This window comes from Arachis ipaensis, chromosome B6, assembly GCF_059453495.1.
Source record: "Arachis ipaensis isolate K30076 ecotype BB chromosome B6, ASM5945349v1, whole genome shotgun sequence".
Lineage (NCBI taxonomy): Eukaryota > Viridiplantae > Streptophyta > Magnoliopsida > Fabales > Fabaceae > Arachis > Arachis ipaensis.
The window spans coordinates 63101723-63117066 of record NC_142441.1 but is presented as its reverse complement, the minus strand read 5'-3'; the positions used below and the strand labels follow the sequence as shown (position 1 = coordinate 63117066).

Here is a 15344-nt window from a genome sequence, read left to right as displayed (position 1 = left end):
AAAAAAAGAGGTGCAACACGAGGACTTCCCAGGAGTTCACCCATCCTAGTACTACTCTCGCCCAAACACGGTTAACTGCGGATTTCTGATGGGATCCGGTGCATTAGTGCTGGTATAATCGCACCTATTAAAGTATTTGCACACAATTATCATAAGCATGTGTCCCGACATAGTTTAAGTCGAGCTACGAATCCCTGCGGGGCCCATTAGAGCCTCCCGAAAATCAGGCCATTAAGGCTCGTTTTAGCTAAACTATTCAAGATAGCGTCGTTTAAAGAACAAGGGTAAGCACGACGTAAAAAAAAATGGTGCAACACGAGGACTTCCGAGGAGGTCAGCCATCCTAGTACTACTCTCGCCCAAGCACGCTTAACCACGGAGTTCTGGTGGGGTCCAGTGCATTAGTGCTAGTAAGGTCACACCTATTAAGGTATGTTCACACAATCATCATAAGCATGTATCGCGACAAAGGGTAAGTCGAGCTTCGAAGCCCTGCGGGCCCCATAGAAGCCTGCCAAAAGTCAGGTCATTAAGGCTCACTTTAGTTAACTGATTCGAGATAGCGTCATTTAAAGAACGAGGGTAAGCATGACGTAAAGAAAAAAAAAGGTGCAACACGAGGACTTCCCAGGAGGTCACCCATCCTAGTACCGCTCTCGCCCACGCACGCTTAACTCCGGAGTTCTGATGGGATCCGAAGCATTAGTTCTAGTATGATCACACTAATTGATGTATGTGCACACTATTAACATAAGAATGTATCGCTACATAGGGTAAGTCGAGCTGCAAAGCCCTGCAGGGCCCGTGGGAGCCTGCCGAAAATCAGTTCATTAAGGCTCACTATAGCAAAACTATTCGAGATAGCATCGTTAAAAGAACGAGGGTAAGCACGACATAAAAAAAAAAGAGGTGCAACACAAGGACTTCCCAGGAGGTCACCCATCGTAGTACTACTCTCGTCCAAGCACGCTTAACTGCAGAGTTCTGATGGGATCCGGTGCATTAGTGTTGGTATGATCGCACCTATTAAAGTATGCGCATGCAATTGTCATAAGCATGTATCGCTATATAGGGTAAGTCGAGCTGCGAAGCCCTGCGGGCCCCGTAGGAGCCTGCCAAAAGTCAGGTCATTAAGGCTCGCATTAGCTAAACTATTCGATATAGCGTCGTTTAAAGAACGAGGGTAAGCACGACTTAAAAGAAAAAGAGGTGCAACAAGAGGACTTCCCAGGAGGTCACCCATCGTAGTACCACTCTCGCCCAAGCATGCTTAACTACGGAGTTCTCGTGGGATCCGGTGCATTAGTGCTGGTATGATCGCACATATTATAGTATGTGCACACAATTATCATAAGCATGTATCGCGACGTAGGGTAAGTCGAGCTGCGAAGCCCTGCAGGGCTCGTGGGGGCTTGCCGAAAATCAGTTTATTAAGGCTCAATATAGCTAAACTATTCGAGATAGCGTTGTTTAAAGAACGAGAGTAAGCACGACGTAAAAAAAAATACAACACAAGGACTTCCCAGGAGGTCACCCATCCTAGTATAACTCCAGCCCAAGCACGCTTAACTACGGAGTTCTGGTGGGATTCGGTGCATTAGTGCTGGTATGATCACACCTATTAAAGTATGTGCACACAATTATCATAAGCATGTATCCCTACATAGGGTAAGTCAAGCTGCGAAACCCTGCGGGCCTCGTAGGACCCTGCCGAAAGTCAGGTCATTAAGGTTCGCTTTAGCTAAACTATTTGAGATTGCGTCATTTAAAGAACGAGGGTAAGCACGACGTAAAAAAAAAAAGGGTACAACACGAGGACTTCCCTGGAGGTAACCCATCCTAGTACTACTCTCGCCTAAGCACGTTTAACTACGGAGTTCTGGTGGGATCCGGTTCACTATTGCTGGTATGATCACGCCAATTAATATATGTGCACACAATTATCATAAGCATGTATCGCTACTTAGGGTAAGTCAAGCTGCAAAGCCCTGCGGGCCTCGTAGGACCCTGCCGAAAGTCAGGTCATTAAGGCTCGCTTTAGCTAAACTATTCGAGATAGCATCGTTAAAAGAACGAGGGTAAGCACGACGTAAAAAAAAAAGAGGTGCAACACGAGGACTTCCCAGGAGGTCACCCATCCTAGTACCACTCTCGCCCAAGCACCCTTAACTACGGAGTTCTGGTGGGATCTGGGGCATTAGTGTTGGTATGATCGCACCTATTAAAGTATGTGCACACAATTATCATAAGCGTGTATCTCGACGTAGGGTAAGTCGAGTTGCGAAGCCCTGCAGGGCCCGTGGGAGCTTGCCGAAAATCAGTTCGTTAAGACTCACTATAGCTAAACTATTCGAGATAGCGTCGTTTAAAGAACGAGGGTAAGCACGATGTAAAAAAAAAGGTACAATACGAGGACTTCCCAGGAGGTCACCCATCCTAGTACCACTCTTGCCCAAGCACGCTTAACTACGGAGTTCTGGTGGGATCCGGTGCATTAGTGCTGGTATGATCACACCTATTAAAGTATGTGCACACAATTATCATAAGCATGTATCGCTACATAGGGTAAGTCGAGCTGCGAAGCCCTGCGGACCCCGTAGGAGCCTGCCGAAAGTCATGTCATTAAGACCCGCTTTAGCTAAACTATTCGAGATAGCATCGTTTAAAGAACGACGATAAGCACGACGTAAAAAAAAAAGAGGTGCAACACGAGGACTTCTCAGGAGGTCACCCATCCTCGTACCACTCTCGCCCAAGCACACTTAACTACGGAGTTCTAGTGGGATCCGGTGCATTAGTGCTGGTTTTATCGCACCTATTAAAGTATGGGCACACAATTATCATAAGCATGTCTCGCTACGTAGGGTAAGTCGAGCTGCGAAGCCCTGCGGGTCCCGTGGGAGCTTGCCGAAAATAAGTTCACTAAGGCTCGCTTTAGCTAAACTATTCGAGATAGCATCGTTTAAAGAACGAGGGTAAGCACGACATAAAAAAAAAAAAGAGGTGCAACACGAGGACTTCTCAGGTGGTCACCCATCCAAGTACTACTCTTGCCCAAGCACGCTTAACTACGGAGTTCTGATGGGATCCGGTGCATTAGTTCTAGTATGATCGCACCTATTAAAGTATGTGCATACAATTATCATAAGCATGTCTCGCGACGTAGGGTAGGTCGAGCTGCGAAGCCCTGCGGGTCCCGTGGGAGCTTGCCTAAAATCAGTTCACTAAGGCTCGCTTTAGCTAAACGATTTGAGATAGCGTCGGTAAAAGAACGAGGGTAAGCACGACATTAAAAAAAAAAGAGGTGCAACACGAGGACTTCCCAGGAGGTCACTCATCCTAGTACTAATCTTGCCCAAGCACGCTTAACTGCAGAGTTCTTATGGGATCTGAGGCATTAGTGCTGGTATGATAGCAGCTATTAAAGTATGCACACACAATTATCATTAGCATGTGTCACGACGTAGGGTAAGTTGAGCTGTGAAGCCCTGTGGGCCCGTGGGAGCCTGCCAAAAATTAGGTCATTAAGGCTCACTTTAGCTAAACTATTCAACATTGCGTCGTTTAAACAACGAGGGTAAGCACGACGAAAAAAAAAAAGAAAAGAAAAATGGTGCTCCACCAGGAATTCCGAGGAGGTCACCCATCCTAGTAACGCTCTCGCCCACGCACGCTTAACTCCGGAGTTCTGATGGGATCCGATGCATTAGTGCTAGTATGATCACACTAATTAATGTATGTGCACACTATTATCATATGAATGTATCGCTACATAGGGTAAGTCGAGCTGGGAAGCCCTGCAGGGTCCGTGGGAGCTTGTCGAAAATCAGTTCATTAAGGCTCACTATAGCTAAACTATTCGAGATAGCGTCGTTTAAAGAACGAGGGTAACCACGACGTAAAAAAAAGGTACAACACGAGGACTTCCTTGGAGGTAACCTATCCTAGTACTACTCCTGCCTAAGCGCGTTTAACTACGGAGTTCTTGTGGGATCCGGTGCATTAATGCTAGTATGATCACACCAATTAATGTATGTGCACACAATTATCATAAGCATGTATCGCTACATAGGGTAAGTCGAGCTGCGAAGCCCTGCGGGCCTCGTAGGACCCTGCCGAAAGTCAGGTCATTAAGGGTCGCTTTACCTAAACTATTCGAGATAGCATCGTTAAAAGAACGAGGGTAAGCACGACGTAAAAAAAAAAAAAGAGGTGCAACACGAGAATTTCCAAGGGGTCACCCATCGTAGTACTACTCTCGCCCAAGCACGCTTAATTGCAGAGTTCTGATGGGATCCGATGCATTAGTGCTGGTATGATCGCACCTATTAAAGTATGCGCATGCGATTGTCGTAAGCATGTATCGCTACATAGGGTAAGTCGAGCTGCGAAGCCCTGCGGGCCCCGTAGGAGCCTGTCGAAAGTCAGGTCATTAAGGCTCGCTTTAGCTAAACTATTCGAGATAGCGTCGTTTAAAGAACGAGGGTAAGCACGACTTAAAAATAAAAAAGAGGTGCAACACGTGGACTTCCCAGTAGGTCACCGATCCTAGTACCACTCTCGCCCAAGCACGCTTAACTACGGAGTTTTGGTGGGATCCGGTGCATTAGTGCTGGTATGATCACACCTATTAAAGTATGTGCACACAATTACCATAAGCATGTATCGCGACGTAGGGTAAGTCAAGCTGCGAAGCCCTGTAGGGCTCGTCGGAGCTTGCCGAAAATAAGTTCATTAAGGCTCAATATAGCTAAACTATTCGAGATAGCGTCGTTTAAAGAACGAGGGTAAGCACGACGTAAAAAAAAAGTACAACACGAGGACATCCCAGGAGGTCACCCATCCTAGTACAACTCTAGACCAAGCACGCTTAACTACGGAGTTCTGGTGGGATCTGGTGCATTAGTGCTGGTATGATCACACCTATTAAAGTATGTGCACACAATTATCATTAGCATGTATCCCTACATAGGGTAAGTCGAGCTGCAAAACCCTGCGGGCCTCGTAGGACCCTGCCGAAAGTCAGGTCATTAAGGTTCGCTTTAGCCAAACTATTTGAGATTGCGTCGTTTAAAGAACGAGGGTAAGCACGACGTAAAAAAAATGGTACAACACAAGGAATTCCCTGGAAGTAACCCATCCTAGTACTACTCTCGCCTAAGCACGTTTAAGTACAGAGTTCTGGTAGGATCCGGTGCATTATTGCTGGTATGATCACGCCAATTAATGTATGTGCACACAATTATCATAAGCATGTATCGCTATATAGGGTAAGTCGAGCTGCAAAGCCCTGCAGACCTCGTAGGACCCTGCCGAAAGTCAGGTCATTAAGGCTCGCTTTAGCTAAACTATTCGAGATAGCATTGTTAAAAGAACGAGGATAAGCACGACGTAAAAAAAAAAGAGGTGCAACACGAGGACTTCCCAGGAGGTCACCCATCGTAGTACTACTATCGCCCAAGTACGCTTAACTGCAGAGTTTTGATTGGATCTGGTGCATTAGTGCTGGTATGATCGCACCTATAAAAGTATGCGCATGCAATTGTCATAAGCATGTATTGCTACATAGCGAAAGTCGAGCTGCGAAGCCTTGCGGGCCCCGTAGGAGCCTGCCGAAAGTCAAGTCATTAAGGCTCGCTTTAGCTAAATTATTCGAGATAGCGTCGTTTAAAGAACGAGGGAAAGCACGACGTAAAAAAAAAGACGTGCAGCACAAGGACTTCCTAGGAGGTCACCCATCATAGTACCACTCTCGCCTAAGCACGCTTTACTACGGAGTTCTGGTGGGATCTGGTGCATTAGTGCTGGTATGATCGCACCTATTAAAGTATGTGCACACAATTATCATAAGCATGTATCGCGACGTAGGGTAAGTCGAGCTGCGAAGCCCTACAGGGCCCGTGGGAGCTTGCCGAAAATCAGTTCATTAAGACTCCCTATAGCTAAACTATTCGAGATAGCGTCGTTTAAAGAACGAGGGTAAGCACAACGTAAAAAAAAAGGTACAACACGAGGACTTCCCAAGAGGTCACCCATCCTAGTACCACTCTCGCCCAAGCACGCTTAACTACGGAGTTCTGGTGGGATCCGGTGCATTAGTGTTGGTATGATCACACCTATTAAAGTATGTGCACACAAATATCATAACCATGTATCGCTACAAAGGGTAAGTCGAGCTGTTAAGCCCTGCGGCCCGTAGGAGCCTGCCGAAAGTCATGTCATTAAGGCTCGCTCAAGCTAAACTATTCGAGATAGCGTCGTTTAAAGAACGACGTTAAGCACGACGTAAAAAAATAAAAAAAGGCGTGCAACACGAGGACTTCTCAGGGGGTCACCCATCCTCGTACCACTTTCGCCCAAGCACGCTTAACTACGGAGTTCTGATGGGATCCGGTGCATTAGTGCTGGTATGATCGCACCTATTAAAGTATGTGCACACAATTACCATAAGCATGTCTCGCGACGTAGGGTAGGTCAAGCTGCGAAGCCCTGCGGGTCCCGTGGGAGCTTGCCTACAATCAGTTCACTAAGGCTCGCTTTAGCTAAACGATTCGACATAACATCGTTTAAAGAACGATGATAAGCACAATGTTAAAAAAAAAGGAGTTGCAACACGAGGACTTCCCAGGAGGTCACCCATCCTAGTACTAATCTTGCCCAAGCACGCTTAACTACGGAGTTCTGATGGATCTGGGGCATTAGTGCTGGTATGATCGCAGCTATTAAAGTATGCACACACAATTATCATTAGCATGTGTCACGACGTAGGGTAAGTCGAGCTGTGAAGCCCTGTGGTCCCGTGGGAGCCTGCCGAAAATCAGGTCATTAAGGCTCACTTTAGCTAAACTATTCAAGATTGCGTCATTTAAACAACGAGGGAAAGCACGACGTAAAAAAAAAGAAAAGAAAAGTGGTGCTTCACTGGGAATTCCGAGGAGGTCACTCATCCTAGTACTACTCTCGCCTAAGCATGCTTAACTGCGGAGTTCTGATGGGATCCGATGCATTAGTGCCGGCATAATCGCACCTATTAAAGTATGCTCACACAATTATCATAAGCATGTCTCGCGACGTAGGGTAAGTCGAGCTGCGAAGCCCTGCGGGGCCCGTGGTAGCATGCCAAAAATCAGGTCATTAAGTCTCGCTTTAGGTAAACTATTCCAGATAGCGTCGTCCAAAGAACGAGGGTAAGCACGACGTAAAAAAAAAGGTGCAACACGAGGATTTCCGAGCAGGTCACCCATCCTAGTACTACTTTCGCCCAAGCACGCTTAACTACGGAGTTCTGGTGGGATCCGGTGCGTTAGTGCTGGTATGATCACACCTATTAAAGTATGTGCACACAATCATCATAAGCATGTATCGCGAGAAAGGGTATGTCAAGCTGTGAAGTGCTGCGGGCCCTGCAGGAGCCTACCGAAAGTCAGGTCAATAAGTCTCACTTTAGCTAACTGATTCGAGATAGCGTCATTTAAAGAACGAGGGTAAGCACGACGTAAAGAAAAAAAAGGTGCAACACGAGTTCTTCCCAGGAGGTCACCCATCCTAGTACCGCTCCCGCCCACGCACTCTTAATTACGGAGTTCTGATGGGATCCGGTGCATTAGTGTTATTATGATTGCGCCTACTAAAGTATGCGCACACAATTATCATAAGCATGTGTCGCGACATAGGGTAAGTGTAGTTGGGAAGCCCTGCTGGGTCCGTGGGAGCCTGTCGAGAATCAGTTCATTAAGGCTTGCTTTAGGTAAAATATTCGAGTTAGCGTCATTTAAAGAACGAGGGTAAGCATGACGGAAAAAAAATAAATAAAGAGGTGCAACACGAGGACTTCCTAGGAGGTCACCAATCTTAGTACTACTCTCGTCCAAGGATGCTTAACTGCGGCGTTCTGATTGGATCCGGTGCATTAGTGCTGGTATGATCACACCTATTAAAGTATGTGCACACAATTATCATAAGCATGTATCGCGACGTAGGGTAAGTCGAGCGGCGAAGCCGTGCAGGGCCCGTGGGAGCTTGCCGAAAATCAGTTCATTAAGGCTCGCTATATCTACACTATTCAAGATAGCGTCGTTTAAAGAATGGGGGTATGCACACGTAAAAAAAAGGTACAACACGAAGATTTCCCAGGAGGTCACCCATCCTAGTACTACTCTAGCCCAAGCATGCTTAACTACGGAGTTCTGGTTGGATCCGGTGCATTAGTGTTGGAATGATCACACCTATTAAAGTATATGCACACAAATATCATAAGCATGTATCGGTACATAGGGTAAGTCGAGTTGCGAAACCCTACGGGCCCCGTAGGAGCCTGCCAAAAGTCAGGTCATTAAGGCTCGCTTTAGCTAAACTATTCAAGATAGTGTCGTTTAAAAAATGAGGGTAAGTACGACGTTAAAAAAAAAGAGGTGCAACACGAGGACTTCCCAGGAGGTCACCCATCATAGTACCACTCTCGCTCAAGCACGCTTAACTGCGGAGTTCTCATGGGATCCGGTGCATTAGTGCTGGTATGATCGCACCTATTAAAGTATTTGAACACAATTATCATAAGCATGTATCGCGACGAAGGGTAAGTCGAGCTACGAAGCCCTGAAGGGCCCGTGGGAGCTTGCCGAAAATCAGTTCATTAAGGCTCACTATAGCTAAACTATTCGAGATAACATCGTTTAAAGAACGAGGGTAAGCACGACGTCAAAAAAAAAGAGGTGCAACACGAGGACTTCCATGGAGGTAACCCATCCTAGTACTACTCTCGCCTAAGCACGTTTAACTACGGAGTTCTAGTGGGATCCGGTGCATTAGTGCTGGTATGATCACACCAATTAATGTATGTGCACAAAATTATCATAAGCATGTATCGCTACATAGGGTAAGTCGAGCTGCGAAGCCCTGCGGGCGTCGTAGGACCCTACTGAAAGTCAGGTCATTAAGGCTTGCTTTAGCTATACTATTCGGGATAGCGACGTTAAATGAACGAGGGTAAGCACGACGTAAAAAAAAAGAGGTGCAACACGAGGACTTCCCAGGAGGTCACCAATCTTAGTACTACTCTCGCCCAGGCACGCTTAACAACGGTGTTCTGATTAGATCCGGTGCATTAGTGCTGGTATGATCGCATCTATTAAAGTATGCGCACACAATTATCATAAAAATGTCTCGCGACGTAGGGTAAGTCGAGCTGCAAAGTCCTGCAGGGCCCGTGGGAGCTTGGCAAAAATCAGTTCATTAAGGCTCACTATAGCTAAACTATTAGAGATAGCATCGTTTAAAGAACGAGGGTAAGCACGACGTAAAAAAAAGGGCACAACACGAAGACTTCCCAAGGGGTCACCCATCCTAGTACTACTCTAGCCCAAGCACGCTTAACTATGGAGTTCTGGTGGAATCCGGTGCATAAGTGCTGGTATGATCACACCTATTAAAGTATGTGCATACAATTATCATAAGCATGTATCGCGACGTAGGGTAAGTCGAGCGGCGAAGCCGCGCAGGGCCCGTGGGAGCTTGCCGAAAATCAGTTCATTAAGGCTCGCTATAGCTAAACTATTAGAGATAGCGTCGTTTAAAGAATGAGGGTAAGCACGACATAAAAAAAAAGTACAACACGAGGACTTCCCTGGAGGTAACCCATCCTAGTACTACTCTCGCCTAAGCACGTTTAACTACGGAGTTCTGTTGGGATTCGGTGCATTAGTGCTAGTATGATCACACCAATTAATGTATGTCCACACAATTATCATAAGTATGTCTCGCTACATAGGTTAAGTCGAGCTGCGAAGCCCTGCGGGCCTCGTAGGACCCTACCGAAAGTCAGGTCACTAAGGGTCGCTTTAGCTAAACGATTCGGGATAGCGCCGTTAAAAGAACAAGGGTAAGCACGACGTAAAAAAAAAGAGGTGCAACACGAGGACTTCCTAGGAGGTCACCAATCTTAGTACCACTCTCACCCAAGCACGCTTAACTGCGGCGTTCTGATTGGATCCGGTGCATTAGTGCTGGTATGATCGCATCTATTAAAGTATGTGCACACAATTATCATAAGAATGTCTCGCGACGTAGGGTAAGTCGAACTGCAAAGCCCTGCAGGGCCCGTGGGAGCTTGGCGAAAATCAGTTCATTAAGGCTCACGATAGCTAAACTATTAGAGATAGCAACGTTTAAAGAACGAGGATAAGCACGACGTAAAAAGAAAGGTACAACACGAAGACTTCCCAGGGGGTCACCCATCCTAGTACTACTCTAGCCCAAGCACGCTTAACTACGGAGTTCTGGTGGAATCCGGTGCATAAGTGCTGGTTTGATCACACCTATTAAAGTATGTGCAGACAATTATCGTTAGCATGTATCGCAACGTAGGGTAAGTCGAGCGGCGAAGCCATGCAGAGCCCGTGGGAGCTTGCCGAAAATCAGTTCATTAAGGCTCGCTATAGCTAAACTATTAGAGATAGCGTCTTTCAAAGAACGAGGGTAAGCACGACGTAAAAAAAAAAAAGGTACAACACGAGGACTTCCCTGGTGGTAACCCATCCTAGTACTACTCTCGCCTAAGCACGTTTGACTACGGAGTTCTGTTGAGATTCGGTGCATTAGTGCTGGTATGATCACCCCAATTAATGTATTTGCACACAATTATCATAAGTATGTATCGCTACATAGGGTAAGTCGAGCTGCGAAGCCCTGCGGGCCTCGTAGGACCCTGCCGAAAGTCAGGTCATTAAGGCTCGGTTTAGCTAAACTATTCGGGATAGCGTTGTTAAAAGAACGAGAGTAAGCACGACGTAAAAAAAAAGAGGTGCAACACTGATGAGCGGATAATTTATACGTTTTGTGGCATTGTTTTTAGTATGTTTTTAGTAGGATCTAGTTACTTTTAGGGATGTTTTCATTAGTTTTTATGTTAAATTCACATTTCTGGACTTTACTATGAGTTTGTGTGTTTTTCTGTGATTTCAGGTATTTTCTGGCTGAAATTGAGGGACTTGAGCAAAAATCAGATTCAAAGGTAGAAGAAGGACTGCTGATGCTGTTGGATTCTGACCTCTCTACACTCAAAGTGGATTTTCTAGAGCTACAAAACTCCAAATGGCATGCTCTCAACGGCGTTGGAAAGTAGATATCCAGGGCTTTCCAGCAATATATAATAGTTCATACTTTGCCTGAGTTTAGACGACGCAAAAGGGCGTTGAACGCCAGTTCTATGCTGCAGTCTGGAGTTAAACGCCAGAAACACGTCACAAACTAGAGTTGAACGCCAGAAACACGTTACAAACTGGCGTTCAACTCCAAGAATGACCTCTCCACGTGTAAACTTCAAGCTCAGCCCAAGCACACACCAAGTGGGCCCCGGAAGTGGATTTCTACATCATTTACTTACTTCTGTAAACCCTAGTAACTAGTTTAGTATAAATAAGACTTTTTACTATTGTATTAGACATCTTATGATTTTTAGTTCAACTTTGGATCATATTGATCACGTTTGGGGGCTGGCCATTCGGCCATGCCTGGACCTTATCACTTATGTATTTTCAATGGTAGAGTTTCTACACACCATAGATTAAGGTGTGGAGCTCTGCTGTTCCTCACGAATTAATGCAAAGTACTACTGTTTCTCTATTCAATTAAACTTATTCCGCTTCTAAGATATTCATTCGCAATTCAATATGAATGTGATGAACGTGACAATCATCATCATTCCCATACGAACGCGTGCCTGACAACCACTTCCGTTCCACCTTAGATTGGATGATTATCTCTTGGATCTCTTAATCAGAATCTTCGTGGTATAAGCTAGATTGATGGCGGCATTCATGAGAATCCGAAAAGTCTAAACCTTGTCTGTGGTATTCCGAGTAGGATTCTGTGGTATTCCGAGTGCTGGGCGTAGTGACAGATGCAAAAGGATAGTAAATCCTATTCCAGTATGATCGAGAACCTCCAGATGATTAGCCATGCAGTGACAGCGCATCAGACCATTTTCACAGAGAGGATGAGATGTAGCCATTGACGATGGTGATGCCCTTACATAAAGTTTGCCACGGAAAGGAGTAGGAAGGATTGGATGAAGACAGCAGGAAAGCAGAGGTTCAGAGGAACGAAAGCATCTCTATACACTTATCTGAAATTCTCACCAATGAATTACATAAGTATTTCTATCTTTATTTTCTATTTATTTATTATTACTATTCGAAAACTCCATAACCATTTGATATCCGCCTGACTGAGATTTACAAGATGACCATAGCTTGCTTCATACCAACAATCTCCGTGGGATCGACCCTTACTCACGTAAGGTTTTATTACTTGGACGACCCAGTGCTCTTGCTGGTTAGTTGTGCGAAGTTGTGAAGTTATGTTTGGAGCATGGTATTGTGCACCAGTTATTGGCGCCATGCCAGGGTGAGAACGAACAACAAATTTTACAACCTCAGAGTAACAATTTCGCATACCAAGTTTTTGGCGCCGTTGCCGGGGATTGTTCGAGTTTGGACAACTGACGGTCCATCTTGTTGCTCAAATTAGGTAATTTTCTGTTTGTTTTATTTTTAAAAATTTTTCAAAAAAAAAATTTCTTTCAAAAATTTCTCATCTATTTTCAAAAATTATTCTAAATTTTTAAGAATGAATTCTAGTGTTTCATGAAGCATGTTGAAGCCTGGCTGGCTGTAAAGCCATGTCTAATTCTTTTGGATAGTGGCTTCCAACCATCAGCATAGAGGCAAGTTAATTGGAATATCAGCTGTTGCATGCCTGATTTATATCCTAAAGCTGGCTGGCTATTAAGCCATGCATAACCCTCAGATTGGAGCTTTAGACTAAGAGTACAAGATTCCTGGAATTCATATTAAAAATTTTGGAATCCTTATTTTTCTTTTTCACACTAATTTTCGAAAAAAAATCCAAAAAAATCATAAAATCATAAAAATCAAAAATATTTTGTGTTTCTTGTTTGAGTCTTGAGTCAATTGTAAGTTTGGTGTCAATTGCATCTCCATTTGCACTTTTTTAAAAAAATGCATTCATGCATTGCATTCTTCATGATCTTCAAGTTGTTCTTGATAAACCTTCTTGATTGATCTTCATATTGTCTTGTTTTGTGTTGTATGGTGTTTTTCATATGCATTCTTGAATTCTTAGTGTCTAAGCATTAAGGATTTCTAAGTTTGGTGTCTTGCATGTTTTCTTTGCATCAAAAATTTTTCAAAAATATGTTCTTGGTGTTCATCTTGACATTCAAAGTGTTCTTGGTGTTCACCTTGACATTCATAGTGTTCTTCCATTCATCAGATGTTTTGATAAAAAATTCTCATGCATTGAGTCTTTTTCATGTTTTTCTCTTTCTTCATTAAAAATTCAAAAATAAAAAAAATATCTTTCCCTTTTTCACTCATAAATTTTGAAAATTTGGATTGACTTTTTCAAAAATTTTTAAAATCTAGTTGTTTTTATGAGTCAAATCAAATTTTCAATTTAAAAATCTTATCTTTTTCAAAAATCAAATCTTTTTCATTTCTCTTATTTATTTTTGAAAATTTTAAAAATATTTTTTTCAAAAATCTTTTTCTTAATTTTATATCATATTTTCGAAAATATCATCAACAATTAATGTTTTGATTCAAAAAATTTCAAGTTTGTTACTTGCTTGTTAAGAAAGATTCAAACTTTAAGTTCTAGAATCATATCTTGTGATTTCTTGTGAATCAAGTCATTAATTGTGATTTTAAAAATCAAATCTTTTTCAAAAATAATTTTAATCATATCTTTTCAGAAATATATTTTTATCTTATCTCTTTCAAAATCATATCTCTTCATATCATATCTTTTTTAAAAATTTGATTTTAAAATATCTTTTCTAACTTCTTATCTTCTTATCTTTTCAAAATTGATTTTCAAATCTTTTTCAACTAACTAATTGACTTTTTGTTTGTTTCTTATCTTTTTCAAAACTACCTAACTAACTCTCTCTCTCTCTAATTTTTGAAAATCTCTTCCCTCTTTTTTCAAAAATTCTTTTTAATTAACTAATTGTTTCAATTTTTAATTTTAATTTGCTTTCATTCCTAATTTTCGAAAATCACTAACCCCTTTTCAAAATTTTATTTTCGAAAATCCTCTTTCTCTCTCATCGCCTTCTATTTATTTATTAATCTACTAACACTTCATCTCACCCAAATTCGAACCCCCTCTTCCATCTGTGTTCGGATTTTCTCTTCTTTCCTTCTTTACATTACATTCTTTTCTTCTTTTACTCACACAGGGGAACCTCTATACCTGGGTAAAAAGGATCCCTATTATTATTATTTTTCTGTTCCCTCTTTTTCATATGAGCAGGAGTAAGGATAAGAACATTCTTGTTGAAGCAGACCCTGAACCTGAAAGGACTCTGAAGAGGAAACTAAGAGAAGCTAAAATACAACAATCCAGAGATAACCTTACAGAAATTTTCGAACAGGAAGAGGAGATGGCAGCCGAAAATAATAATAATGCAAGGAGGATGCTTGGTGACTTTATTGCACCTAATTCCAATTTACATGGAAGAAGCATCTCCATCCCCACCATTGGAGCAAACAATTTTGAGCTGAAACCTCAATTAGTTTCTCTGATGCAGCAGAACTGCAAGTTCCATGGACTTCCATCTGAAGATCCTTTTCAGTTCTTAACTGAATTTTTGCAGATCTGTGATACTGTTGAGACTAATGGAGTAGATCCTGAAGTCTACAGGCTCATGCTTTTCCCTTTTGCTGTAAGAGACAGAGCTAGAGTGTGGTTGGACTCTCAACCCAAAGATAGCCTGAACTCTTGGGATAAGCTGGTCACGGCTTTCTTAGCCAAGTTCTTTCCTCCTCAAAAGCTGAACAAGCTTAGAGTGGATGTTCAAACCTTCAGATAGAAGGAAGGTGAATCCCTCTACGAAGCTTGGGAGAGATACAAGTAACTAACCAAAAAGTGTCCTTCTGACATGCTTTCAGAATGGACCATCCTGGATATATTCTATGATAGTCTGTCTGAATTAGCTAAGATGTCATTGGATACTTCTGCAGGTGGATCCATTCACCTAAAGAAAATGCCTGCAGAAGCTTAAGAACTCATTGACATGGTTGCTAACAACTAGTTTATGTACACTTCTGAGAGGAATCCTGTGAGTAATGGGACGCCTCAGAAGAAAGGAGTTCTTGAAATTGATACTCTGAATGCCATATTGGCCCAGAATAAAATATTGACTCAGCAAGTCAATATGATTTCTCAGAGTCTGAATGGAATGCAAGCTACATCCAACAGTACTCAAGAGGCATCTTCTGAAGAAGAAGCTTATGATCCTGAAAACCCTGCAATAGCAGAGG

At 43.1% G+C, this 15344-nt stretch overlaps 3 non-coding genes and 30 pseudogenes across 3 annotated transcripts; all 33 read right to left on the bottom strand.

Annotated features, from left to right (window-relative positions):
* Positions 1 to 7: 7 nt before the first annotated feature.
* Positions 8 to 126, bottom strand: LOC148556105 (5S ribosomal RNA; annotated as a pseudogene).
* Positions 127 to 305: 179 nt separating this feature from the next.
* On the bottom strand, positions 306 to 424 carry LOC148556104 (5S ribosomal RNA; annotated as a pseudogene).
* Positions 425 to 606: 182 nt separating this feature from the next.
* On the bottom strand, positions 607 to 725 carry LOC148556103 (5S ribosomal RNA; annotated as a pseudogene).
* A 181-nt stretch (positions 726 to 906) lies between these two features.
* LOC148556102 (5S ribosomal RNA) lies at positions 907 to 1025 on the bottom strand. The gene has a single exon (XR_015891522.1). It is a non-coding gene; the product is annotated as a 5S ribosomal RNA (ribosomal RNA).
* A 181-nt stretch (positions 1026 to 1206) lies between these two features.
* Positions 1207 to 1325, bottom strand: LOC148556101 (5S ribosomal RNA; annotated as a pseudogene).
* A 176-nt stretch (positions 1326 to 1501) lies between these two features.
* LOC148556100 (5S ribosomal RNA) lies at positions 1502 to 1620 on the bottom strand (annotated as a pseudogene).
* A 181-nt stretch (positions 1621 to 1801) lies between these two features.
* On the bottom strand, positions 1802 to 1920 carry LOC148556099 (5S ribosomal RNA; annotated as a pseudogene).
* Positions 1921 to 2101: 181 nt separating this feature from the next.
* Positions 2102 to 2220, bottom strand: LOC148556098 (5S ribosomal RNA; annotated as a pseudogene).
* Positions 2221 to 2398: 178 nt separating this feature from the next.
* LOC148556097 (5S ribosomal RNA) lies at positions 2399 to 2517 on the bottom strand (annotated as a pseudogene).
* A 181-nt stretch (positions 2518 to 2698) lies between these two features.
* LOC148556096 (5S ribosomal RNA) lies at positions 2699 to 2817 on the bottom strand (annotated as a pseudogene).
* A 183-nt stretch (positions 2818 to 3000) lies between these two features.
* On the bottom strand, positions 3001 to 3119 carry LOC148556095 (5S ribosomal RNA). The gene has a single exon (XR_015891533.1). It is a non-coding gene; the product is annotated as a 5S ribosomal RNA (ribosomal RNA).
* A 182-nt stretch (positions 3120 to 3301) lies between these two features.
* Positions 3302 to 3420, bottom strand: LOC148556094 (5S ribosomal RNA; annotated as a pseudogene).
* A 486-nt stretch (positions 3421 to 3906) lies between these two features.
* Positions 3907 to 4025, bottom strand: LOC148556093 (5S ribosomal RNA; annotated as a pseudogene).
* Positions 4026 to 4209: 184 nt separating this feature from the next.
* On the bottom strand, positions 4210 to 4327 carry LOC148556092 (5S ribosomal RNA; annotated as a pseudogene).
* Positions 4328 to 4510: 183 nt separating this feature from the next.
* On the bottom strand, positions 4511 to 4629 carry LOC148556091 (5S ribosomal RNA; annotated as a pseudogene).
* Positions 4630 to 4806: 177 nt separating this feature from the next.
* On the bottom strand, positions 4807 to 4925 carry LOC148556090 (5S ribosomal RNA; annotated as a pseudogene).
* A 478-nt stretch (positions 4926 to 5403) lies between these two features.
* On the bottom strand, positions 5404 to 5522 carry LOC148556089 (5S ribosomal RNA; annotated as a pseudogene).
* A 180-nt stretch (positions 5523 to 5702) lies between these two features.
* Positions 5703 to 5821, bottom strand: LOC148556088 (5S ribosomal RNA; annotated as a pseudogene).
* A 178-nt stretch (positions 5822 to 5999) lies between these two features.
* On the bottom strand, positions 6000 to 6118 carry LOC148556087 (5S ribosomal RNA; annotated as a pseudogene).
* A 184-nt stretch (positions 6119 to 6302) lies between these two features.
* Positions 6303 to 6421, bottom strand: LOC148556086 (5S ribosomal RNA; annotated as a pseudogene).
* A 182-nt stretch (positions 6422 to 6603) lies between these two features.
* Positions 6604 to 6721, bottom strand: LOC148556085 (5S ribosomal RNA; annotated as a pseudogene).
* A 486-nt stretch (positions 6722 to 7207) lies between these two features.
* Positions 7208 to 7326, bottom strand: LOC148556084 (5S ribosomal RNA; annotated as a pseudogene).
* A 181-nt stretch (positions 7327 to 7507) lies between these two features.
* On the bottom strand, positions 7508 to 7626 carry LOC148556083 (5S ribosomal RNA; annotated as a pseudogene).
* Positions 7627 to 7813: 187 nt separating this feature from the next.
* On the bottom strand, positions 7814 to 7932 carry LOC148556082 (5S ribosomal RNA; annotated as a pseudogene).
* Positions 7933 to 8108: 176 nt separating this feature from the next.
* Positions 8109 to 8227, bottom strand: LOC148556081 (5S ribosomal RNA; annotated as a pseudogene).
* A 181-nt stretch (positions 8228 to 8408) lies between these two features.
* LOC148556080 (5S ribosomal RNA) lies at positions 8409 to 8527 on the bottom strand. The gene has a single exon (XR_015891398.1). It is a non-coding gene; the product is annotated as a 5S ribosomal RNA (ribosomal RNA).
* A 181-nt stretch (positions 8528 to 8708) lies between these two features.
* LOC148556079 (5S ribosomal RNA) lies at positions 8709 to 8827 on the bottom strand (annotated as a pseudogene).
* A 180-nt stretch (positions 8828 to 9007) lies between these two features.
* LOC148556078 (5S ribosomal RNA) lies at positions 9008 to 9126 on the bottom strand (annotated as a pseudogene).
* A 178-nt stretch (positions 9127 to 9304) lies between these two features.
* LOC148556077 (5S ribosomal RNA) lies at positions 9305 to 9423 on the bottom strand (annotated as a pseudogene).
* A 177-nt stretch (positions 9424 to 9600) lies between these two features.
* Positions 9601 to 9719, bottom strand: LOC148556076 (5S ribosomal RNA; annotated as a pseudogene).
* Positions 9720 to 9899: 180 nt separating this feature from the next.
* LOC148556075 (5S ribosomal RNA) lies at positions 9900 to 10018 on the bottom strand (annotated as a pseudogene).
* A 178-nt stretch (positions 10019 to 10196) lies between these two features.
* On the bottom strand, positions 10197 to 10315 carry LOC148556074 (5S ribosomal RNA; annotated as a pseudogene).
* Positions 10316 to 10496: 181 nt separating this feature from the next.
* Positions 10497 to 10615, bottom strand: LOC148556073 (5S ribosomal RNA; annotated as a pseudogene).
* Between the last annotated feature and the right edge of the window lie 4729 nt (positions 10616 to 15344).